Source organism: Typopeltis vanoorti, chromosome 15 (assembly GCF_054136105.1).
Source record: "Typopeltis vanoorti isolate ZY-2024b chromosome 15, IOZ_Tvanoo_1.0, whole genome shotgun sequence".
In the NCBI taxonomy this organism is placed as follows: domain Eukaryota; kingdom Metazoa; phylum Arthropoda; class Arachnida; order Uropygi; family Thelyphonidae; genus Typopeltis; species Typopeltis vanoorti.
Window position 1 is genome coordinate 99,506,543 of NC_143563.1, and position 8,304 is coordinate 99,514,846.

The window sequence follows — 8,304 nt, forward strand, 5'->3', positions numbered from 1 at the left end:
AATTTCCGGTCTTAGTTTTCGGTCCTCTTTCAGTTCCCACGGTGACTTAGTGATTTTAGCATTCACATGAGGTTTACAGTAGAGGCAACAATTTTCCATTAACTCCACAACACTCATGGTGGGTCAATCTATGTTTGTTTGTTTGTTTTTTCACATGGTAGCTCAATGTGTCTTGTCATTGGTAATATCATCCAGCGACCGTATTCGCCGAATTGTTGTGTCTACTTGTGAACTTTTCTGATGGAGGGGTTGGAATTCTCCTGGTCTTACTTGAGGGTGTGATAATACTTCCCACACGACAAACCTAACTCACCTTTTTCATGACTCATCTCCTCCCTTTGATGTTTTGCATGGTATTATAAGTTTGGCGTTCGAGCATGTGAACGAATTGTTTACAAAAAACTCAATTCAATTACTTACAGTCTTTCCAGAATGGCTCTTCTAAATGAGAATTCCAAAAAAAGATATTCCAAAATAGTTGAATTTTATATCCGCAGCACAGCACAACATAAAAACAACAATATTTCTGTAAATAACCAAAAATTATAGTTGACTACATCGTTTATATTTCCATCTGTTTGGTTCTGTTCATTAATCCCTTCCCACAGTTCTCATGCTATGTTTTTCCCAAGATATCTATCCCTAATGACATCATACTGTTGAGCCTACAAGCGATTTCCTATTTTTGGAATTCTGGTAGATTTGTTATAAATACTTGTATTTTTATTTTCTCTCTCTATTTTACTTTAAAAATAAATCAGTTAACTACATTTTGTCTACCCAGAATAACTGAGCAATAAATAAATAAATATATGTGTGTTAATCCCCCCCCACAGTTTTTATATTTTCATTAGTCTTTCTTGAGGATTAGTCATTAATTTCCAGTCTTAGTTTTCGGTCCTCTTTCAGTTCCCACGGTGACTTAAGTGATTTTAGCATTCATGTAAGTTTTACAGTAGCCACAACAATCTTGTGACTAAGAACTGACAAATTTGCATCTCTAGAAGCATAGAGATGCGATTTTTTTACAATAATTAAACAGAATTGCATTAAGGTATAATGTTATGAATTTCTATATCAATTTGTGATCAGAATAAATGAGTAAAGTTTCACAGTGGAAAACGCAACAACAGTACACATCTTTGTTCATTAAGTTACAAATGCATATTTTATATTTTATGATTTATATATTTTATATGATCACACCAAGCAAGAAATTCATCACCCTTTCAAAGTTTTGAAATTCCTACCCATATTGTTTTCATCATTTGGTATCATTTAAATTAATAACGGATCTGGCTATTAAGTTCGTTAATGTTTTTTGATTTTTCTCTTCCACTGGCAAGTATTATTTGATATTTGCATGTTGATTCACTTGTTATCTGCATGCTACGATACCTTTTTATTTATACAACAAACTTTTTAAGAGTTTAGTAACTTGATGGGTTAAAATATCTAATGTCTCTCTGTAAATAACCAAATTCTAACAGTTTTTCTAGTCTGTTGGAGGTATCTACATATATAATAAATAAATTGTCACTTTTCAGGTGAAATATTCTCCACTAAAATTCTACCTACTAATTTAATACCCGATTCCTTTTGCTTCCAAGTGTTGACACAGTTTCTGGAAATATTTAAGGGCTTGTATGAACAAATAAGACTTTTAATTCACTGAGTGGATTTTCAAAAAAATAATAATAATAATAATTTGTACTTTATTCATTTCAAAAGATACAATTACATTATTAGCTATCACATCTGTCTTTTTTTTCTGTTCTCCTAATGGAATAGCATGTGTTGTGAAGTTTTGAAGAAAAAAAAGTTTCGACTGCCAGTCATATGTTATTAACTTAAATCATGTACAAATGTTTGAAAAGAAAAGAAAAATGTACGTTCTTTTCTTTTCTACACCAAGCTTTTTTTAAGAGTTTGGTAACGTGATGGGTTAAAATATCTGCAGTCTCTCTGTAAAATAACCAAATTCTTATCTTACTTTGTGTTATCTGGAGAGTACAAACCCTTTTTCTATACAAAACTTGATCAATTCGGGGTTTGAGTAAGTGAACGAAATGTTTACAGATAACTCAAACATTGTCAATAGGTAATTGTCAATAGCATTAGATAATTTTCTAAAATAATTAAATACAGGTTATCAGTTTCCCCAGTTTTTTTTCTTCTTTTCTTCACCAACCTTTTTTAAGAGTTTGGTAACATGATGGTTAAAATATCTACAGTTTCTCTGTAAAATAATTAAATTCTAACAGTCGTATTGTTCGAATTTGGAATGACTGTTTTTCTAGTCTGGTGAAGTTATCTACAGATATAGGAACAAAATTGTCATTATTCAGTTCATTTTTACTTTATTCACAAAACTACAAATCCGTTATTTGCTATGGTCTCTGTTTTTAATTCCCCATCACTAGAATGTATGGGTGGTAAAGTTGTGGAATAAGTTTTTTCGACTAGCACTCCAGTCACTTGATTTTAACTTTTATCATCTACAGTGGTGTGAAAAGGAAATGTGATGGGTTAAAATATATAAAAATCTCTGTAAAATAACCAAATTCTAACAGTCATACCGTTAGTATTTGGTACGAGTGTTTTCTTCTAGTCTGGTGAGCTGTCTACAAATATAGTAACAAAACCCTCACTTTTCACTTCATTTGTACTTTATTCACAAAACGTAGTTTTGTGACATAAATGAGCAAACCTTATCTCTGTGGCTCGAAGGGTATTCTATATTATTTGTCCTTATTATGTTAAGTATTTTATCCTCAAACAGCATTTTTGATGTTAGAGCATGTGACTAGTTCTCTCACTCATATGTCCGAAATTGTTGGGATGGAAAAAACTGAATAGCATTAGGTGGTGGAGGTGAAAGGGTGACAGTAGTCCTCCCTGCAATGCTCCCCCTACCCCATTCTCTAACCCTCCTTCATCCCTCTCTCCTCCAGAAAATGCCTGCTCAGACAAGTGGAGATGAGTGAGCTCCTCATTTGGGATATCTTTTAGTGATGTCACTTCCAACTGATGCTGGTAACTTTGGAGGGGGGAAAACGCGTTTTTCTGACGTCATGACGTCATCATCTCAACAACCAATGACGTCACGATTCCTTATCTTATCTTGATCTTGAACTGGTCGCTAGTGGCTACCATACTACTTACGTATCAAACAATTCAGTGTTCTTCCTTTACATATTAAATATCGACAGGATATTCAAAAGTACTTGAATAATCCAGATGTATCAAAAACGATATCTCCTGTTCTCTGATCAGCATAAGAGCAGAAGGCGTGAAAGTAGCAATCTGAAAGGCCGCATCTCTAGAACAGCTCATTGTGAGCACCTTTAGCTAGAGGCTCGTGGATGATCTATTGAAGACGAATAATTGCTAAATCACTTATTCGACCTCGATGCTTCCGTGATAGATCTCGAATTCTGTTAGTCGAAAACCGTGCATTTTACCAACTGCAGCATAGAGGCTTTCTCACCGATTAAAATGTGTTCTCAAGAGTTTATGACTTTGAGAATCAGAGGACTTAATGGTTCAGTTTCGGAAGAATACCACGCGCGGTTTTCTGAAGGAACAAAAAAAACGTGTTTTTTTTCGAAGTATTTTATATTGCGGCTTTCTTCACTATATATAAGTCAACTCCAATCCCAAGTCGTCATTTGACTCCGAGATCTGTAGTATATTGCATGGAGATAAATTGAAACAGTGCTTCTCCATTTAACTCTAGCCATACAGAACGTATGCTTACAGTTAAATGGAGAAGCACTGTCGGAAATTATTCTACGAGTAATCCGACATGAAGAGCGATAGAACGGGATTATGGATGACAGTTCCTCAGGCAGATTCAACAGTGCTGAAGGAATGTGTACAGCAGTGAAAGGTAAACAAGGATTACTGCCCAGTTCAGAAATTGGACAAATTCGCACAAACGAGATCAACTTGTTGCTGCAACGCACTTGTAGCAACGAGTTGATCTTAATACTGCAACACAACATGGGAATTGGTTCGATGCCACGTGGAAAGTCGATAAATGATGATCAGGGCATGAGAAAATAGGCCATAACAGTAATATCAACCATCATGAGACATCTTTATTATGCGAAAGGGACATTTTATGGACATTGAAATCTGATTTATTACGCTAAGAACGAATCTGTCTTAATGCAATAACACAGTGCAGCATTACTGAGAAGAAGTACAAAGTAAATTGACAGGATGATTGGAATGCCCTGATATTTTAAAATCTGAGGTATTTAATTGTTTACTTTTATACCTGAACCTATATTTTATACCTATATTTGAAATTCTATTTATAATCAGAGATTTTTTTTCGAAATTGTTTTTCATTTTCGTACATCATTTTAAATGGCCTATTACTTCATCTAACACGATTTCCTTAGCCCAGTTTTATTCTGTTAGGAAAGTTAATTCTTTCTTTATAACGTGTAATATTTGTTGATTTGCAAATTGTTCGACTGCTTTATTTTCTAGTTCCGCTGTCTCCAATTCTACTTTCCAAGTTTTCTAGGAGTGAAACCCCACCATCTTAGTATGCGACCGACCACCTAACTTATCAGTTGAAAACTATTTCTCTTTCAAGAACATTAAGTTCACAGAACGTGCTGTGAACCATGCCAAGGAGGCTCTAACTGATTAAAAAAAAAATAAATACAGTATTTTTTAAAACATTGGCTTTGGTGGCTACCTAAAATAATTACATTTAGGTTGAAGATGAATTCACGATCCCATATTGCTTATTAGAGAACGCATATGCTTGGAAACGTTTCTCATATGTTATAAAAATCAAGTGGATATTAAATCCAGTATTATGTCATATGGTTTCTCGAGTAGGTTTGTCGGAACACCTATCTTTATCTCACCAGACGTGCTAATCCACACGAATTTGATATAAAAGAAAATAAAGTAATAATTAGATGATGCAGCAAGACTCTCGCTATGAATGAGTTCGTGACATTTACTTCAAAATGAAATTATCCTGTCCGTGCGGTTAGCCTAGTGGCTGTGCGCTTCGCACCCATATTCCTGGAGGAGTATCCCAGGTTCGATTCCCATCGGTGACATGAGGAGCTGAAGGATCTTCCTCAGCCATAGCCAAGTTAGCCGGTCTTGGGCGTGGACAGTAGGGTTTTTCTCCCCAGATAAACTGGGGTTTTTCATCCCGCAAAGCGGCCTTGAGAACTCAACACTACGGATAAAGGATACACCGGGGCGTAGGGCTTGACCACTTTATCCTGTGAACGGTTTAGGTCCGATAATCAATAAACCGTCGGCACCGCAAGTTAAAAAAGGAAGATGAGATGAGATGAAATTATCCTTGAAAATTCAGAATATTTTCAGTAACGAACCTCTGCAAAAGTGACCGAGAAACAAACCATAGACTGTTAATTCTAATTTCTGGATTAGTTACCAAAAACTGATATTAGGGCTTCTAATTTGGTGAACACGAGGTTTATTTATTTATAATAAAGTAAATGAAAAAAAAATAGTTTGAGCGTGTAAAATATGCACGAGTTCATAATGAGATTGGGTACTATTTATCTAAAGTCAAGAAAGAAGGGAGGAAAATCTCGAGCCAGCCAGGATTAGAACCTGGAATCTTCTGATTCGTATTCAGACAAAAAAAGAAGTAGCGCAATGGAAAACATCTAACCTCTGAAGAAAATAGATGGTTTCCAATGCGCTACTTCTTTTTTTTTTGTAGAAATAATTAAAGAAATATATTCTGTGGCTGCACTATTTCAGACTTATTTTGGGAAAGCGTCCCTGTTGTATGGAAAATACAAGATTTTGAAAGAGATTCTGTCTTCAAATTGAATTTTCTCCTGTTTTCTGAAAATGGATTTACAAATGGAACAGGTTTAGAAAAAAATTACTATAAACTTTACAATGACAACTTATTTTTAACAACGACACCTTAGCTCTAATATATGGTGCAAGAAATTAAAAATTGCGCTACTGGTCCGCTTCGAAATGTCCGTGTGAATTACGACTTCCTACATGAAACAGAATACTGAATTATTAATAATTCTGTAATCATGGCAATGGTTATAAAGAAATTAAAATATATCTGTGGGTTACTATGTTCCTTTGCTTTGCACTATATTAATCTGTTAGGAAAGTGAAAACATATGCTACATGCAAAATCAATTATTAAACCAACACCTTTTTAACAACGAAAACAATCGTTTTAAATGTGCATTGTTGCGAGGATGTTTAATATCAAAGGAAACTAACCTTGATCTTATAATGCCAGTGATATGATCACATTCCATTGTTAAGAAGGGACTATATAAGACATGGGGGGGGGGGGAGAATGAAGAAGAATATCTTTTGCATTACAACATTACGAATAAATGGCAAGAAAAGGTGTGAGGGATGGGTGAGCGAGGGTCAGATTATTGTGCAAGCAAGCACATCCTGATTAACTGCATCTCTTTTTATAATTTATCAAGCTACAGACGTATTAAAGTGTAAATTCTGTTTCGCGTTACTTCGATATTAGCAACTGAAACATTTGACCCCAATTATTTCTCATTGATCTGAAATTATTGAGGTCAAGTGTCTACATTGAAATACGCGTGGGAGGTCGTTTCGTGGGTTTTAAAAGAAAATTTCCAGAAGGTGACCCAGCTGGTATTATGGAGGAGGCGATATGACTTGTGTAACCGGTTATTCTTTTAAGGGGGCGAAAACCTTCTTTTTGAGATAACTGTATATGCAAGAAAAAAAAAAAATCAGTCCTACACCCTACCAAGAAAATGAATAAGCAAGGTTAAAATTTGGAATATGTCAAATTCTCTCACCATCTGCTTATATTTTAATTGTTTTCATATATTTATGTATTTTTTCATCAAATTAATTATGGGATAAAAAAAGTAAAAAGAAGGGAATGTATAATGAAAGCAAAGCCATGAATTCAAACAATAAACATTAAAAAATAAATCGAGCCAGCCAGGATTTGAACCTGGAATCTTCTGATCCGTAGTCAGACGCGTTATCCGTTGCGCCACTGGCCCACTGTAAGCCTACCTTCAATTAGTAAAGATTGCCTATGATTGCAGGTTGAATTTATTTCATGAGTTATTTTATTTATTTATTTTATTATTTTTTTTTAACTTTCAGCAATATACAGTGTATATTATTCTACGTAAATATAAATCTATTTTTTCCGCGCTTTATTTACAAAGGTAAAAAAAAAATAAAAATAAACAAAAATAAAATAAATTATTATTTCAATTCGCTGTTAGTATTCCTTTCCTGTTAAAGCAATTTTCTTTTATATATTCGTCGACTCCTTTGAGTTTATCTTTCTTTTCATTTTAAATTACTTGCGCTTCCACAAAGAAGTTATTTCACTTTTATTTATTTTTACTGATATTCATTGTTTTCTTCGGGTATATTATTACTGTTATCTCACAAAATTACGTATGTTACCTTCTGAGACGAATAAGGGATTCCATTTCGTATTTCTCTTAAATTCTAACTATGCCACTAATGCCGAACTGGTATTAGCATCTTATTTTTTATTAGTGCTTAAGAAGTTCAGCGAACTACAATATCTAAGATATTCTAAACTAAAAGAGCAATATTTTCGAAACAAGGCTTCTAGAGACTTGTATTGAGCTACTGGGAGCACTAAGGGGAAAAAAGTTTTCATTTGTCTTGGATTTCGTAGTTAGATATTCATTCCGTGGTTTAGATAAATTGTGTGTGTGTGAGAGAGAGAGAGAGAGAGAGAGAGAGAGAGGATGGTAGTATTCGGTCTATTCTGATCCAACTACTTGAATTTACTATTTTGATAGTTCTTAAGGAGAAATGAACGTTAAAAGAAATTTATGAGTTAAAAAAAAGCACGAAAAATAAAATATGATTTGAAAAATTTGGGAAATGCCTGAAGTAGTTTTTTTTCTAGTTATGAGATTATGGCGCTAGAGAAGTCTGATATCTTCTTCCTGTTTGGAAAAATTACGAAGAATGTAGTTATATTTAGCAAACGATTGTGTATAAAAACAGGAAATATTGTGTAGTCAAATTCTTGAAAATAAAAACGTTTAATGATACTGAGAAAGAAAAAAAAATAGAAAGAAAAACAAAAAGATAAGAGAAGTTCTACTCGTATTAGTAGTAGAAATTCTTCACTAGACATTCTGTTAACTTCAATTAATTGTTTACGAGTCATTATTATTGAATTACTGAACAAAATGAGTTTTGCACGCGACTCCTCGCGCTCAGATTTATTAAAAGTGTCAATAATGAATAAGCTATTATTGG

General features: G+C 33.9%; 1 non-coding gene across 1 annotated transcript; it reads right to left on the bottom strand.

The window, feature by feature from the left end:
• Positions 1–6,976: 6,976 nt before the first annotated feature.
• On the bottom strand, positions 6,977–7,049 carry TRNAR-ACG (transfer RNA arginine (anticodon ACG)). Its single transcript has one exon. It is a non-coding gene; the product is annotated as a tRNA-Arg (tRNA).
• Positions 7,050–8,304: the final 1,255 nt, after the last annotated feature.